General features: G+C 48.9%; 1 protein-coding gene across 3 annotated transcripts in view; it reads right to left on the bottom strand.

Moving 5' to 3' along the window:
* ZC3H3 (zinc finger CCCH-type containing 3) overlaps positions 1 to 13147 on the bottom strand; it is a 330762-nt gene that overhangs the window by 31979 nt on the left and 285636 nt on the right. The gene's annotated exons all lie outside the window — the stretch shown is intronic.

Here is a 13147-nt window from a genome sequence, read left to right as displayed (position 1 = left end):
CAGACAATGAGCTCTTAGACCACACAGGGTACAGGCCCTTACTCTAGCTTTCCTCCACCCATCTTGGCGTCTTCTCCGTAGGTTATGCCAGTCTGGACGCTGCGTCCCTGTGGGGATAGGGGCTGCAGGGGTACAGAGGCAGCACACTCAGGGGCTGGTATGGCACAGCAACTTGCCCAGCTGGTTGCAGGGCAGTGCTGAGCTGCCCCCAAGCGAGTGCAATGGTGGAGTACCGAGACGCAGTTCATTGCGGACACATCTGCCGGCGTGATTGAGGGCTTACAGCGGGAACCACGAAGGGACATGTCACATTTTTTCCCATCCCTTTATACTTGGGATCTGATCCTGTTCAACTTCACGTCAACAGCAAGATTTCCATTGCCTTTAATGGGAGCGGGACCTGGTCCCAAGGGATGCTGGGTGGGTTTTTCCCCCCCTTTCTCCCTTCTCCATTTTATGGCCCTTAGCAGCATCTGCTGCAGCAGATCTCAGTCGTGGGAGCCCACGGGTACCAGCTTGCTCCTCTGCCAGCACCTACGCTGCTACAGGAGGCAGATGGCACAAGGGATGCAACAGCGTGAGTGTGGTGAAAAAACGCAGGCCTCTGGCAGCCTGCCCAGCGGCTCTGGCTGCAAGAGACTCCAGACTTCTCCTGATATGGGAACACACTCCTGCTAGTGCCTGGAAGACTCCCGGCAAAGTTAGATCCCACCGCAAACGGGGGTCAGGAGACACCTAAGAGGCCAAGTACTCAGAACAAGGTAAGAGAAATATGTTTCTTTGCAAAGACTCCAGCCCTGCTAGTGGACTCAGAAGCCCAGACTAGGGTGGAAGGCATGAGTCAAGGGCAGCAGCAGCCCCCTGCAAGGAGGGGATATGTCCAAGGGTACATGGTCACTGGTAAGCAGCAAATTAATGCACCTACTGATAGTGCTCTTACCTACCTGAGATACAGACAGACAACAACATGTGCTTCTCTAACCAGGGGTCTCTAAGCACACTGCACCCAGAGAATTAACCCTTAATATTCCTGCCATGTAGAGAAGTATTCCTTCCATTTTAGAAAGGGGAAACTGAGTCACAGAGCAGCTTGAGTCACTTATGTTAAAAGCCACCCTTCCAGCTGAACATTTTAACTTTTTGTTGTTCCATACCAGGCCTGAAAGGACTGCAATGGCAGAGGTGAGGGCAGCTATCGCTCTGACCTGGCAGTGTGTTTATTTAGTAAATTTGACTGCACTTTATGTACAGTCAGGGTCGCTCTTCCCCTGACATAGTCAGTTCATCTCACGCATACGCCGGCACCAATTTGTGTGGCTTTCATGCAGCAACAGGCAAAACCCCACTCTTAACAACAAAAAAAGGGTCACAAAATGCAAAAATTGGCAAAGTGATTCAGGGACAGGGACAGGCGCTTATATGCCAGAGTGATGGGTACTGGAACAAAGCCCCAAGTTAGGACTTAAAACCACTTTGAACTCATTTTTTAAAGCTAATTAGATTTTAAGTCCATGGTACCCTGTGACGTGTCCCAGGTCACAAGAGAAGCTTGTGACAGCGTGAAGAGAGCTCAGATCTTTGGACTCTCGGGCCTGGTCTACACTACACAGATCGATGTACGGCAGCTTACGTCAACCTAATTATGTGCGAACGAATGACAGCCTTGTCCTGCTGATGTAAGTGCTCTACTATGCCACTCCCACAAGAGGTGTAGGGCTTCTTATGCTGGTGTAGTTAGGATGATAGACGCTGCATTAGGTACATTGGCTGTCAGCGGTCTTAGCAATTTCATGGCTCCATTCTGGAGCCGTGAAATTGACAAGAAAGCTGGACAGCTAAAGCCCAGCTGTCCCTGGCTCTCCACTCCCAGCCAGGCTGCTACCTTGACGCTCCCAGCTTAGGGAGCAGAGAAACCCAGGCGGCTGCCCCCCACTCCCAGCTGGGAGCAGGGAAGTGAGAAGCTTGGGGGGCAGCCAGGCTCCCAGCAGGGAGCTATGAGCCCTGTCTCTCAGCTCCCCACATTGCCCCTCTTCCGTCAGTGGAAGCACTCCTGGTTTGGACACGCACCCTGTGTGTGTAACCCTGGAGTCTTTAACCCAGGACGGTAGCGTGGACATCAGCCACTCCAGTAATCACTGTGGTGGCTGTAAGTAGACATAACATAGGTTGACTTAAGGCTGTAGTGTAGACATGCCCTGAGTCATGTGCTTTACCCATTGGACAATGCTTCCTCTAAGACCTTGCTGCTGACATTAGAAAACTACGATTTAACTACCTTGGTTTAGAAACTGTGTTACACTGGGGCCACCCCTCGAGTGTGAACACTTTTGCTCTGGTTCAAGGGAGTCGTATCAGTTCAGCTTAAGCCTGTTATTAAAGCCTTGTTAAAAGCCTGTTGTTAAAGCCCTAGCTGGGATGATTTAGTGGGTGTTGGTCCTGCTTTGAGCAGGGGGTTGGACTAGATGACCTCCTGAGGTCCCTTCCAACCCTGATATTCTATGATTCTATTCTATTCTATTCTTTTATTCCTTGTATTACTGTAGTGCTTAAGAACCCCGGTCACGGACCAGGACCCATTGTGTTTAGCGCTGTACTTTAAAGCAAGGCAAGCAAATTGGGGTAATGCATACCTGCCTCCCGGGGCTGCTGGGAGGTGAGTAATGCCTGTGCAGTGCTTGGGAGATAAGAAGCGCTAAGTGCCATATTCTTGGGAAGTAAAGATATTCCAAAGTGGCATTAGAAATCCCAAATGCTATTTCCTATGGTGGACCGGGAGGTCATTAGAGGAGAACACAGGTGAGATTCTTCCCCAGGGTGAAAGCACTGGCTCCAAAACATGCCCAGGCCTTGCCTGGCAGGAAGCAGGAGACCAAGGCCCGGGTCTCAATGCTGACCCTCTGCTACCACAGCCTCACCCAGCCAGCCTGTCCCACCCAGTGCGGAGCAAATGGCGAAGGCCCCGGATGTGCAAGCCCACCTGAGAGGAGTGTCACTGGTGGGTATGGCATTCAGGAACGCCTGCAGGCAGAGGGAATCCTGATTAGCATTTCTACATGACCAACAAGAGGGTGCCCGGAGCACCCAGAGTAATGGCAATTTGCTTGCCTGGAGCTGTACGTGCAGCATGGCCTTAAGGTTAGGAGGTGTGTGGTCTTTTAAATAATCACATTATTTCTCGTGCAAGATGAGGAAAAAAAGAATGAGAGAGAGAGAGAAGGAAGAAATAAAAAATAGTCACTGAACTGCACGATAGTGGTTTTGAGAGAAAGATTTTTGCTCTCTTAAAATTTTAAACTCCATGATGATGGGGCTTGATGAATATGAGAGACAGGCATATTCCCCTCCTCTACCTTCCTTGCTTCAGGGCTATTGATCTCTAGCAGGTCTATAAAGTTTTTGGGGAGAGACTACGCTTGCTACAGCCTGGCTGCTTGTGATTTCACCACTGCAACTCCTCACTTGTGGCAGCAGGTGAAGGGAACATGTGGCTGGTCCAGTGAGGAATGGGAATATTTAACCCAGGAAGGCAGCACCCGAGTGTGTAACCCTGGCAGCGGGGGGAGCCAGGAAATATGAACTGGGTTTGGAAATATGAACATGGCAGGGAGGTGTGTTCATGGAGGGGATTCGTGTTTTCAAAGTTATTCCTCCAGAAGTGAAAGCTGTAAACAAAAACAGAAGCACTGCACCTCAATGAATTTTCCAAAGCAAAAGTGTTTGAGCGTGCTCAGTGGAGCCATTAAAAAAGACTGTAGCGAGCATCTTCCATTAACGTTACGACCGTGAAATATGACAATAAAATGATAGCCGTATGGTCGCAGATTTGCAGCCCGCCGAGTTGCTAGGGGTTTATCGTCACTCAAACGTGCAGAGAGCTGTAAAATGTTTACAGAAAGGGTCGTTTGCAGCTATAAAATCCTCTTTTCTCTCCTAAACAAGGCTGAGTGGAGCCATTTACAAACCCCTGAATGTTCATCGGGGGAAAGGGGAACATCTGTTCTCTCCAGGAGTTTTCAGTGATCTTCTCGAACAAATTAACTAAAATGGGTGCTTTCTAATTAAATTAGCACTCGATTGGAATGGTTTGCATTGGTGCGCTTGGTTACAATTAGCGCAGGGAGGACAGTTAGCTCCAGCGCAGGCTATTTAACTGGAAGGTGAAATATGGAAGAGCACATTACCTGGAAACACTGCCAGGAGGGGAGAGTGGCTAAATTTATCCCCACGCCGGAAATACTTCCAGGAGGGGAGGGTGGAGTAGATTTATCTCCCCCCCCCCCCGGCACAAATGCTTCTCAAGTTTTGTAAGAACAAAACAAGGTGAAGGACACGAATGTTGCAACTAAATCCAGGGGGCAGCTGCTCTCCCTGTGCCCCCTGCTCCTGCTGGAAAGGAGCTTTCTCCCTGGCGCACACTGGAGGGGAAGGCTGCCCAGTGAAAGCCAGGCCGTCCCCTTCACACAGCCTCAAGACTGTGTGGGGAAGAGCTATTCACACAAAGGCCACGCTGAGGAAGCCCTGTCTAGAAATAGCACCCTGCATTAATCTGCTACTGCGTCAGCTTTGCCTGTACGTAGCACTACATGGTGCCCCATAAGTGGGCACAGCTTACAGCCAGTGTCCAGGGCAACGGACCAAGAGGCCCACTTCCACAGAGCAGGCTGCTGGGGAAAGCCCCATATCACAGCCCTGCAAGGCACACTGATCCCCATTAACACCACTCCCGGGGAGCCAAGAGCAGGTCCATCCCAGAGCTAGATGAGCTAAGGTCATTAGCAGCTATAAGACCCAACGGGGATGTTCACCATCAAGCAGAGGCTCTTGGTATGTGTGCAGCCCACATTCTGTGCCAGCCTCGTGGCTCAGACAGTCATGGCATTGAGATGCTGCAGGGGCGACAGGTTCTACAGGACACTGGACATGCCTAGACTAGCATGAAAGCTGTGGCTAAACCCTAGGCCCCCTACACCTAGGGTCGACCCCTACCAGCTCATGCAAGTTCAATACCACTTTCCATGTCTACACTAGAGTACTAGAATGTGTTAGCTGACATGTTTTAGAAGACACCTTTCCCCATGTCTGGAGTACATTGGAGAGAACAATCCCACGTTGAAAGGATTGGGGAAATGGACCAGATATCCCCAGAGATCTGTTCAGTCTCTAACTTCGGAGACTGTATTAACAGGGACAGGTTACTGAGTCCTTGCTGGGCCATGGACCACACCAAACCCTTCCCCAAGCATGCGCAGGAAAAGGGATGGGGTGGAGTTTTCAAGAGCACCTAAGGGACTTCTGCAGATATCTAGTTCATCTCCCTACTCCTGTCAGTGTGGGGTTATTCTCTCCAGCATACTCCAGAACTTCTTCCACTCCACCATTAGTGATTCATGAGATGGAGCTTCCACCCTTTCCCTGGGAAGGCCAGCAAAAGAGGCAATGTGACCGGGGATTAGAACAGCTGACTGGGAGCCAAGACCTTGTGGGTTCAATTCCGGTCTCTGCAGCTGGCTCCGTGTGTGACCACGGGCAAATCACTTCAATTCTCTGTGCCTAGGCTTCCCAACTAGCGGGATGGGGACAGCAAAGCTGACCTGCCTCAGGAGGGGAGCACATGAATGAATGGAAGTTTGTAAAGCACTTCAAAATTCTTGATTGGAGGCCTGTATAGAAGTGCAAAATGTCATTACCAGCCTAAACTGCAAAACAGACAGAGCAGAGGAGAAGAGAGCCTGCAATCTGATGGCCTAAGGCCCTGCACTGAAAAGAAATGCGACAACATTTTTCTTACAGTTGTGATTTTTAGTACAAGCAGAATATTGTCCACCCTGGAGCATGCACATTCCTATTAAATTGATTGGGGCTCAAGTCATAAACCACACTATTGAAGGCACATGAGCCTTCAGTCCTCTCTCTCAAAACACCCAATACACACACATTACTTTTATCTGGGTGTTCAACAGCTGCTGGGCAAGTTAACTGTGTGCTCACAACAGAGTCCACCTGGGCTGAACATAGAGTGGTGATATACTTGTTCCCAACTCCACTCGCTTCTGCAGAGGCACAAATACTTTCATTTTCTTGTACACTGCATAGACCGACAGATCTTCCACACACAGTGGATGTGCTTAAGAATTCTCCTAGTCTGAAAAATTCAGCTGGTTTCAGAAATGTTCCCTGTGGCAGCTTCAAAATCTTAAAATGGGGGAATTCCATTACGATCTTTCCAGCCAGAAGGGTTTTTAAAGAGCGTGCACCAAATGATGTTTCATAGATGTGCATACATATATATATACAAACACATTTAACAGAGAACCTATGATTATGTGGTGTGATAAAGATCTTATTAGCCCATGTTTGAGACCGTTGCATTACGAACAAGCAGTTATCCCGAATTCATACCAATCGAGTCTCTCTGACTCTCCTCACCCCATGTATGTCACATAGGCCACCTATTATAAAAATCCTCCCTACATTTCAAAGTATCTAAGCTTTTTTAAAATATAGATATAGATACACACACACAAAATTTCTTGTTTCAGAGTAGCAGCCGTGTTAGTCTGTATTCGCAAAAAGAAAAGGAGTACTTGTGGCACCTTAGAGACTAACAAATTTATTAGAGCATAAGCTTTCCTGAGCTACAGCTCACTTCATCGGATGCATTTGGTGGAAAAAGCAGAGGGGAGATTGATATACACACACACAGAGAGTTCTGTGTGTGTGTATATCAATCTCCCCTCTGTTTTTTCCACCAAATGCATCCGATGAAGTGAGCTGTAGCTCACGAAAGCTTATGCTCTAATAAATTTGTTAGTCTCTAAGGTGCCACAAGTACTCCTTTTCTTTTTACAAAATTTCTTAGATCCCTGTACCGGTAAGTCACCAGGAAGATATAAACTAACAAGGTTAAAGCTCCTTTAAAAATGGCCTGAAATAATTTTCTGTACACAAAGATGTCTTGGCTTTATCTCTGGGGACCTTCGAGGGCTATAAGCAAGAGCTGAGTATCCCACTGGACAGCTGAGAATCTCAGACTCATAGGCTGTAAGGCCAGAAGGGACCATCATGATCATCTAGCCTGACCTCTGGCACATCACAGGCCACAGAACTTTACCCGCCCACTCCTTAATAGGCCCAGAACCTCTGGCTGAGTCACTGACGCCCTCAAATCCTGGTTTAAAGATTTCAAGTTACAGAGACTCCACCACTTACACTAGTTTAAACCTGCAAGTGATCCGTACCCCATGCAGCAGAAGAAGACAAACACCCTCCCCCTACCCCCCCGGGTCTCTGCCAATCTAACCCAGGGGAAAATTCCTTCCTAACCGCAAATACGGCAATCAGTTAGACCCTGAGTTTGTGGCCACAACCTACCAGGCAGATACCTAGGAAAGAATTCTCTGTAGTAACTCAGAGCTCTGCCCATCTAGTGTCCCAGCTCCAGCAGCTGGGGATTTTTGCTACTGGCAATCGGAGATTGGCTACATGCCATTGTAGGCAGTCCCATCATACCATCCCCTCCAGACATTTATTAAGCTCAATCTTGAAGCCAGTTAGATATTTTGTCCCCCACTGCTCCCCTTGGAAGGCTGTTCCAGAACTTCACTCCTCGGATGGTTGGAAACCTTTGTCTAATTTTGAGCCTAAACTTGTTGATGGCCACAGCTCCCCTCCTCAGCAGTGTGAAGTTCCCATGATTAGACCTTCAGGGCTGAGAGATATTGGACCTTTAATCAGTAACTACTGCCATTCCTGCCTCCCAGAGCAGTTGGACTGGGCGGCTGTTGGTGTCAGATGGCTGCCTGCAGCTCCCCAAGGCTGTAGGGATGTTAGAACAAGGCTCAGGGAGATGGATTAGTGAGTAAAGAGAAGGGAAGGTGGCCAAAGCGGCATGACAAATGCAGTTCACCACTTGTCTAATAATCAGACATACATGGCAACGCACCCTACTGGGCAACCTCTTATCTTCGCGGATAAGCTGAGGTGGGTTTCGTAAGTGTGGACAGAGCACAGTTCTTCTCCCCCTTGACAAGTCACCCATCCACCATTGAACATGGGAGTTTCTGGTCTTGAGTGGTTGCTGAGGCCACACTCACTGTGAATGAACAGAAGCAATGACAAAAGTTGCATCTCTTCTGTCAGCAAACCTGGTCCATTGTAACTGGCTGAGGAGCCCTTCTGTGCATAGATCACCTTTGAAATGCAGTTCTCACTGCAGGATGCATGCTCCGGGAGTGCAGGGATAGGGCAGCAAATATGGAGGGGAGTCCCCCGCCCAGTCCCCTGGTGATAATCACAACCAGAGGACTGCCCTACCCCGCCTCCCCCAGCCCATGTGCCAAGCAAGGCCTGTGTGCTTTATGGATCAACGGCATGGCAATCACTACATCTCCAGCAGGAGAACGACTCCCCCTCAAAATGGTTTCTATATATCTGCAATTCCCTGTTAGCCCCAACACTCATGCTTTCTCCAAGGAGTCTCTAGCCGCCCCACCAGCCTGTGCGCCTCACTTCCAGCAAGGGACTGCCCCACTGAAACTGGAGGAGGGGCGGGTGTCTGCCTCAGAGGGAAAGGAATATGGAGAGAGGTCTACCAGTTACATCCTATTGCACTTGGATCTCCTACCCTCGCCTCCTGTCTCCACCAGCTCTGGCAACTCCCGTCTGGCTCTCAAGCACAGCCACATTGCTTAACGCAGGTGATGCCGATTTCCAGGGGCTCTAGGGCAGACAGCACTACGAAAGCTGTTCCCTCGTCTCCAAAGAAGGTAAGCAGGAAATGATGCATAAGGCACGGTGCAGCACGTCACAGCCAATGCTTTCGCTAATGTTGGGGGAAGACAGGGAAAGAGGAGGAAGGAGCCAGATAACGCATGTCAAGAACACGTGTGAGCTCTTTATTCTACTGGGATGGTGCTTCCACTAGAGAAGCCAAGCCATAGCACCAGCTACTTTTTCTCTGCGCACTCTCCTCCTACAATGACCAAAAACAGGAGTTAGAAAAAAATGCTTCTTTCCCCTCCCAGATGTCCTTTCCGCTACTGCATCTTTATCCCCTATCTGACACCCATTCCCTTGACCCATTAAAGGCTGAGTTACTCCAGGCTGACAAGTGCAATTCATGGCATTTCAACAGCTTTCTTTCTGCGGATTAATTGCTCCATCTTCATGGCAGAGATAAAAAAGCCAGATTAATTCACTGGTTCAAAAGCACTTCCCACAGCAGACAGCAGCCGCCCTGCCACTGAGATCAAAAGGAGTTGAAACGGGGCCAAGAGGAGGAAGGAGGGGGAAGAAATCACTGTGATTCAAAAGGGAAGCCAAGCACTCCTCTCCATGTTGCGTAGAAAAGCCTTTATAGCAGCAATGATCCTTGCTGAAAGGGCACCGGCTGTCCTGCGCACCCATTGCTTAGCATTTCAATAGCATGCAGCCAAGCAGCCATTCTTCCGAACACACATGCTCACCAGTGACCTAAGGAATATGTTGCTAATCCCAGGAATTCTTTTCCCCCAGACATCAAGATGCCTTGAAACTTCCCAGCCTTGAAGTGGGTTTTACACTTTACTGCCAGGCTGATCATAGCTCCGAAGTTCCATTAAGCAGAAGAGACGTTTCTCTCCAGCATGGGAGGCTGGAAGGGGGCTCACGTGACCTTTCGTGAGCTGGCTCTCATTGCAGTCCCTCTGCTCACACAGACCCAGGGTGATCTCACTGCCATTAGACACGAGATACAGAAGGCACTGCAGAAGCATGACACGGAGCAGAGCGGAAAAGTTAAAGAAATGGATCTGTGCTCCTGGCATGGCTTGTTTCCCTGTCTCCCTTCTCTTCGTACAGACCCAAGCCTTGGTCCATCCAGTCCAACCACTGCATTTGGCATGACTGGCTCCATAAATCCTTCTGGCTGTGTTGAGTTTTAGGCGGGTACGAGTGGGTGACCTCCAGAGGGCTTTCTCCATCAGCAGCCAACGGGTGGAGTTCTCCAGCATCCTCAGGAGGCGGCTCAATGCTCAGTTCCCTTGTGGGTGTTTTAGTGAACTGGGTGGGTTCGCAGCGTGTTGCTGGGACATCTCAGGCTGTCCCCGCTCTGGGATCCAGCTGGGGCATGTGGCCAGTTTGCTATAACCTACTGGCCTCATTTTCAAAGCTCTAGAGCACCACCCGACTCCCACCGACTTAATGGGAGACTGCAGGACTCATCGCCTCTGAACATCAGGATACCGCTGTACGCAGACTTGGATACCTAACTTTAAGCACCCGCTTTGGAAAATGTTGGTTTCATTTCCTAGATCAGATACTACAGAAAAGGGTGCAGGAATAAGACACACAAGCAGCCAACATGGCAGAACACAATTTACACCCCTGCTTCCTCCTAAATCAAAGGACATCTGAGTTAGGTCTATCCCACCCACCCCCAGACGGCATGCCAAAAGGGACCCTCAGCACTCTGACACAGTGGCCAAGTAATTCCAACCAGGCTAAATTGGTATTGGCATTGCATGAGCACCCAGAGCCCCATTGTGCTAGGTGCTGTACAAACACACACACAACGAAGAAACAATCCCTACCTCAAAGAACTTGCAATATAAGTAGGTTAAAAGGTGTCTCCTGGCTTATGTCCTATGCTGCATTCGGGGCCCCCTCTTTTCCCTCCTGCTGCCCAGTGGAAACACTTTTGCAGCTCTGCTCTCTTCTCATTATCTGACACACACAGCACATGCTAGGGACCTTCAAAGAGTGCTGGAAAACCGAGGGACCTTCTTGGAGAAAATGTCCGTAACCCCGGAGTTAGCACAGAGTCATCCCTGGGGGCTGTTGTCAATCTTGGGTGCCTACAGGTAAGTGCCATAATTAGGCAGGCCAGTCCCCATTTTGGGTAGAGATGGTCAAAAGAATTCAATTTTATTACCACAGAAAGTTTATCTCCATTTTTTCTTGTGGACATTTTTAATTTTTTATGAAAATTTTCAAAATTAAAACAAAAATGTGTTTTGATTCAGTTTTTGATTTTAGTTCAAAATGAAAAAAATATTTTTACTTGATTTTTTTCTTGAAAAACCCCCAAACATTTCACTGAAATCAGCCTGTCTTCGCAAAACACTTTGATTTTGACAAAACGGCATTTTTCATCGAAAAAAGTTTTCAGTTAAAAACAAAATTTTGACAGTTCTCATTTTAGGGTCCTAAATGGACATTTGAATCTTCGGCCCCCTGTGCCCTCCCCAATCACCTCTCCTCTTCTGAAGTACTGCAGTGTGTGTCACACCAAAAACAGCATACTCAGTTCATCTCTCAAGAGGAGCTGGACACTAAGTAGGAGTAAGGAATCGCTGCAAGTCTCCAAATGACTTACTGGAGACAAAATGAGAATTAAAAAAATATACACAAAGGCAAAATCTCCTGCCTCACTTGGGAAGCTTTGCCAGTCACAGGAAAGCTGGCTGCTTTGCTGTTTCCAAGACATCGCACCCCAGCCAGGGGAATGGGCTGAATGCATTCTGAATGGTGTGATCCCACACAGATGGTGCATTTAATGGAGATCTCATCCCTCAATTTCAACCTCGCATTATCACCATCATCTTTCACTTCGAGAAAAGTCTGGTTGCCTTTTGCATCTCTCCGCCTCCCTTAACCTACCACACACCTGATCACATACCACAACAGACCAGCTGTGGCAATAGGTGCTGGAATTAGTGGTGCTCATGCACCCCCTTGCTTGAAATGGTTTCCATTATATACTGCAGGGGTCAGCAACCTTTGGCATATGGCCCATCATGGCAATCTACTGGTGGGCCGTGAGACGTTTTGTTTATGTTGACTGTCCGCAGGCACGGCCCCCTGCAGCTCCCAGCACATGCCCACGGCCTGCGCTGCTTCCCCCAGCTCCCATTGGCTGGGAATGGTGAACCTCGGCCACAGGGAGCTGCAGGGGGGTCGTGCCTGTGGACGGGTCAACGTAAACAAAACGTCTTGCGGTCCACCAGCAGATTACCGTGATGGGCTGCATGCCAAAGGTTGCCGACCCTGATATCCAGGGTTTACCGTTTGGTCAATGGCTCTCAGCACCCCCACTATAAAAATTGTTCCAGCGCCCCTGCATGTGGCTGTGTCTAAATAAAGAACCTTTCAATGAAGAGATTCAGACTAAGTAGAAATTATTCCAAGAAAAATGTGTGTGTTCCTCCCTTTTCCAGGGAAAGGGAGGAGGGCAGAGGAAAATACTGTAACCCCACTCCCAACCTTGAATCTCGATGCCATGACGGCCAGACTTCTAGCAGAGAAGAAATGGACAAGATTCTCTGAGGAGCCAGCCAACATTGCTCCCATATCAGCAGCTGGGTGACCCTTAACTCTCATTCCTCTCCATCTCGGGGCTGCCTCGTGTTAGTCAGCAAGTTGATTTTGGCATTTGAACCAATTGCTGCTGAAAGCCCCACCCATCACCATTTTTATTCTCAAGTTTCTTAGTCAATGTCACACTGCTGAAAGATGCATGATTGATGGCCCTGGAGACTGGAGTCTTGGGTTTATCTAAAGGTGAGGGACAGCCTGGGGCAGCAGCATAGCACACTGCCCTGTCCTCACCTCTGAAAGGGCCCCTCAACTCCTGATGGGTAGTCCCCAGGATCTAGTCAGTCCTTGACCAAGAAGGGGGGAGGCAAGGGGAACAAGAAGTGGTGCTCATCTTAGTGCTATGCATGGTGTTCCACATGGAACTTGACTGAGACCCTGGTCGTTTCATACAGGCCCAGGAACACAAGAAGAGACTCCGTTTGTTCACCTCCTATTTTACTGCTGGGTTCCACACCGAACAAGTGGCTGTTTCTCTTAACAAAGCAGGCATTGGCCCCAGTAGTAAATGCTGGGAGATTTGTAAAGGACAGCAAAGGGCTAAGTAACTTTCTGAACTACCAGATCTCTATCCTAATTCTGGAGAGAATATACCCTGGTCTCCTCCTCACACACACTGGAAGCTGATGAGTTAAAACAGAAGGGTGCTTGATTGGAACTTATTATGGTGTGAACACAGAACTGGGACTGCAGTTTGGAGACGTCATTCAAGGTAACATACGGGACTAGATTTTGGGAGGGAGGGCCTAAGAAATCAGTCATGCTGCAGACACAGCGGTAAGCTCAGTGCATGCCC

Source organism: Dermochelys coriacea, chromosome 2, assembly GCF_009764565.3.
Source record: "Dermochelys coriacea isolate rDerCor1 chromosome 2, rDerCor1.pri.v4, whole genome shotgun sequence".
NCBI classification, from domain to species: Eukaryota; Metazoa; Chordata; order Testudines; family Dermochelyidae; genus Dermochelys; species Dermochelys coriacea.
The sequence above is the reverse complement of the archived record's forward strand: the minus strand, read 5'-3'. Positions and strand labels throughout refer to the sequence as shown.